General features: G+C 46.2%; 1 pseudogene; it reads right to left on the bottom strand.

The window, feature by feature from the left end:
- Positions 1-1016: 1016 nt before the first annotated feature.
- LOC107498305 lies at positions 1017-4673 on the bottom strand (annotated as a pseudogene).
- Between the last annotated feature and the right edge of the window lie 262 nt (positions 4674-4935).

Here is a 4935-nt window from a genome sequence, read left to right as displayed (position 1 = left end):
GAACCAGAAGCAGGAGATGGGAGAGTGGGAGGAGAGAGAAATCAGGGTGTCTGTTCCCTAGCTCCCGCCCTGCCATGGGCTCACACTGATGGTGGCTGTGTTCCCCTACTGAAACCACAGCTCCTGCCTGGCAGATCTTTCTCCCAGCTGTGGTTTTCTTTCTAGGTTGCATATAATAATTACTCTCTTCAGTTCCAGGCATCTAAGGCTTCTCACTGTTTCTAGTTCCAGGGTACCTCTCCATTTCTTGTTGGTTTTCCTTAACCATGACAAAAACCTTTATAAATAGGGATTATTCAAGTACCCCATGGCAGTGTGCCATCTGCTGGGCCGCTGGCCTGATGAAGAAAACTATGACTGGAGATGTGGGAGGCTGTTGCATCCTCCCAGGCCACTGTGATGGTGGGAAAGTGGCAGAAGAAAGTCAATGAATTCCAAAGATACTTAGGAGATAAAAGCAATAAGATTAGATGTAGTATGGTGAAGGAGGAAAAGCAATGGATTACTTCTTGATTCTGACTTCTGTACCTGGGAGAATGGTGATGGTAATCATTGAAATGCCAGGAGAGTGAGGGGTGTCGGGGAGAGATAAGTCTCTTGTGAAAGGAAATACTGAGAGCAAATGGAGATACTCGGTAGGTGCTTAAATATAAAAATCTGTTTCAGAAGAGTAACCTGGGCTGAGGTGGTAAATGCTGTAAAAGAAATTCTAATCGCCTGGGCAGAATACATAGAGTAAGAAGAAAAGAAAGATGAGGCAGCTGCTCTGAGGAAGACATACTGGGAAGAGCCACACTGATGAGCTAGAGGCTAGAGGCTGAGAATTCACTGTGTGAGGGGCAGGAGGAAAACCAGGAGGCTGAGATGTGATAGAAACTAAGAGAAGAGACATTGAAGAAGTAGGAATGTACAAGCAGTGACTGCACATATCAATGCAGAGAAGTGCCATTGGGTTCAGTAGCAAGGACATGCCTGACTTTGGCTGACCTTGGTTGAGCTTGCCAAAAGTCAGTTCACTAGAGTCCCTGGAGACCAAAGGAAAGGTTCATGTGCAAGTAAGCTGGTAACCAATGGGGTTGGCATGTCGTGGTTTGTAGTTCTCTGCGAAGTAAGAGCTGAGGTCTGCTGTGGAAGATGTTTCCAAACTGAGTGTTGAAGAGGGCCTTGGTGATAGAGCCCCTCAGCTTTTGCTGCTCCTTTACCCAGGCAGCCAGCACCTACCAATCTGCATGTGCCCCAGCAGCCCTGGGAGCTGAGTTTATGTTGAGGATGCAGATCTCATGCCCTAGCTTGAGGATGATGGCACCTGTGTGTCAACTGTACAGAAGCATGAGATCCGCCAGGTCCCTGTACAGGTGGTCTCCAAAGTAGAACACGCAGAGGCTGTGCTATTCTACCAGGCGCAGGATGGCAAACAGGTTTCCTTGCCAGTAGAGCCTGCATTTTTTCCAGGAGATGATGCATTCCTGCTGCTCTTTGCCCTCCTCATTGAGTTTTCTGAAAGGCTTGCACAGGTCAGTGAAAAAGCTGGGTTTGTTTGCCTAGACAACCGGGATGAAGACTTGGTTTCAGTTGGGACTCACCATGTGCACATCCCCTTGTCTGCGGAGCTTAAACGACTATTGGCAGTGAGGAAGAGCTGTTTCTCATGAGCCACCATCTTGCTCCCTCTTAGGATGTACTTCTCCATGTCCTGTTCAATCCACTGGTGCATGAGACCCTGCACATGCATATCTTAAGTGTCATCTGTCACATCCTTGTAGAGATGCGCTTGGTCAAACTCCAGGCTGTGGCTCAGGAAGTGGTCCACCAAACAGCAGAGCAAGGCTTTCTCCAGCAGTGAGATGTCCATGATCTGCTTGATGGGAGGACCCTTGCCAATGTGCTGGATGTCCCCATATAGGTCAATCACCTCCTAGTCTAGCACACACAGAAGAGCCCTGGAGGCCATTGCACATGATGGAAGGCATCAATCTTCATCAGAAGGCTCTTTCTGAATGTCATAGTGGAGGCCAGGGATGACAAAGTTAGGGTTGTATTCATATTTCCAAATTCCCTCTGGGTACTGTTGGTGTTCAATCATTATGTCATGTGTGACAATGAAACTCTCTGGGTGCAATAAATCTGCATACCATGCCAGTGTAGACCACAGCGTCACACAGGCTGATCTCATTGTTGGTGCAGGTGGCTTCCAGGCTCAAAAGACTGAAAACCTCCAGGGATAGGCATGAGGGCATGTACCTGTCTCCGCAGGTCCTGGTTTGGAGCCCACAGGTACGAGCTGAGCTCAGCGCCCACCTGCTGGATCGGTAGGCATCAGGATATTGGGTGCGTAGCTTGAGAAGGATGAGGACAAGGTGGTTTGCTGCCTGCAGTGGCATCAAAACAGCAGCCAGCACCCAGCGACCACCTGCAGCCCCATGCCCACCACGCCTGCTGCGCACCACCTGAGCAGCCCTCAGCAGTAAGTGGCTGGTCAGCCAATCTGCTGCCCCTCCTGACCACAAGATTTTTAAATTATATTTTTAACTTTTGGCATGCATTCTTTTCCATACTGTATTACCTAGGACCTCTGAAACTTATAAGAGGTTTCCATGAGAAAATTCTGGAATACTGAAAAATTCCTCTGGAATGCTTTTCTATTCATGTAGGCATTTATTTCCTTAGTCATCTCCTGAACTGGTAGCCATAGGGAACTACTACTTTTGTGACTGGCTTATTTTATTAGCATAATGTCAAGGTTCATCACATAGCACGTGTCACGATTCCCTCTTTTTAAGGTTGCACATCTCTCATTTTACATTGTAGCATGTTTCTCAATCTCAAAGGCCTTTTACACCCATTTTTTCCCTCGCACCCTCATTTTCTCCATATTGCAGCCAAGGAGTGGTTGTTATTCTCAAGTCGCAGCTGAGGAAACAAGCCTCGCAGCCTCAGGACCACACAAAAAGCGCAGGCCTGGGACGAGAACACTGGCCTCTGGTCTCTGGGCCACCACACTTTCCCTAGAGCACAGCTGTATGTGCAGAGCCCTTACATAATTGTGTATGCTCCACAGTCCACCTTGCAGGGTCCCAAATAGGGCAAAGGGACAGGAGACCCCTGAGAGAGAGAATGGGACCAATGACAAGTCAGTGACAGGATAGAAGCAGAGGAAAGGCCAGAGGACCTGGCAACAAGCCCGCTCTGGTTCCGGTCCAGGGAGTAGGGCTCTTCTTACTAGGGCAGCTCACTTTCCCTCTGGGACACAGGAAAGAGCTTTTTGCGAGACCAGTCCCAAGAGCTGGGCGACACAGAGCGCTGTGGGAGCGGTTAGCCTTAACAAGGTGAATTCTCGAAGTTAATAGTCAATGATTAGATCAGCTAGACAAGATAGACCAGTAATGAAGTCGGGATTTGAAATATGTAGGGCCGGCTGTGGGCGCGCTGCCTCACAATGCTGTCAGTGGTGTTAGAAGCTCCCTAAATTAACTGAGAGAGCTGCCATGGAAGAAGTCTATTTGGGCATCTTGCTAGTGTTGGTGAGGATTATCTTTGAAGCTGATGTAATCACCTCTCTTAGCATTCATGTCCAGGCTAACAGACAGTCCTGAGTAAGAATAACCTTTTTGTGCTTTGGAGAATGCACCCGTTGTGAGCCCTAGCTGCATTTTGGACGCTCCAGGCAGTCAAACTTCCAGTAAAGCTCCTATCCCTGAAACAGCTGAATAAACCAAACTGCCGGCCGACATTTCAATAATAATCTCTGGGATCGAGGGTTGGAGGAAATGAGCAGGGGATTTCTGCCTCTAGATTCCCACTGGGAAACCACTTCATACAAGACCCAGCTCAATCTTCTCATTCAGAGACTGCTCCAGAATGTTTGCTGTTTGTCATGGTTAGGGGGTGGGTTATCCCACTTAATTATATATTCTGGTTAAAGGTGAGCTATTAGATGTCATTCATAGAGCACAACTTTTCATAAGAATTAGAATGCTACTAAATACTCTGAACAGTACCTCACAAGGAACACAATCCAATGTATCTTTTAAAATATCTAAGGCTCTTTCATTTCCTTAGGAGCGTTATTATGAACCCCATGCTCCAAAGAATTAGTAAAACATGCAAATGCTAGTTAATAGAATGCTGGATAAGCAGCTTTTTAATGAATTTTCCATTTCTTGATTCTGTCATATATTAATTTTCTTAAAAGGCACTGAGTATGTTTGAAGATGATTAAGATTCAATAAGCTAATAGAAGAGAATGACCTTAGAGGCTACTTAAACTCTGTATCCAACACAGAAGTCCTCTTTCTAAACTTTCTAACAATTTTTTTCCTGGATTTTCTCAAAAATGTCTGGTATCAAGGGGCTCACAACTCCCTTTCATTTATGAGTTAACTATTGGAAAATCCCTCTTAGTTCTCATATCTGTAGCCATAGAGAATACATTCCATCTCTCTGTTTTATAGCTCTCCAGATAATTAGGACATTCATAGATCCCTATCCCCAGCTTCATTTTAGCTAAGCCTGTCTTCTCCGGTTCCCGCACACTTCCTCAGCTGTTTGCAGACCATCTTTTGAATATCGACTTGTGGGGGTGGTGGTGGGGTGGCTCCAAAGAGAACTATGACAGCAGACATGGTAAATCTAGCACCAGTTGCTGTGAGACTTTCACCTCCTTCCTTCTGCATTGTGTACTTCCGCGGTACTGCCTATGAACTCTGGCTCTCTCAGGGGTCATTTTCCCTGGGTTCGCATCTTGGCTCTGCCACTTTGTCCTTTGTGACTCTGGGCAAGCAGTTAAACTTTTAATGCTCAGTTTCCTCATCTATTAAAGGGGGAAAATTATAATATTAACCCCAAAGCCTCACAAGGTGACAGCAGTTGAGATCGTATAAATAAATACTTAGTGCATACTGATAACATAGTAAATGCTCAATAAATGTATCTGCT

The sequence above is a fragment of the Rousettus aegyptiacus genome, unplaced genomic scaffold (genome assembly GCF_014176215.1).
Source record: "Rousettus aegyptiacus isolate mRouAeg1 unplaced genomic scaffold, mRouAeg1.p scaffold_m13_p_1, whole genome shotgun sequence".
NCBI lineage: Eukaryota > Metazoa > Chordata > Mammalia > Chiroptera > Pteropodidae > Rousettus > Rousettus aegyptiacus.
The sequence above is the reverse complement of the archived record's forward strand: the minus strand, read 5'-3'. Positions and strand labels throughout refer to the sequence as shown.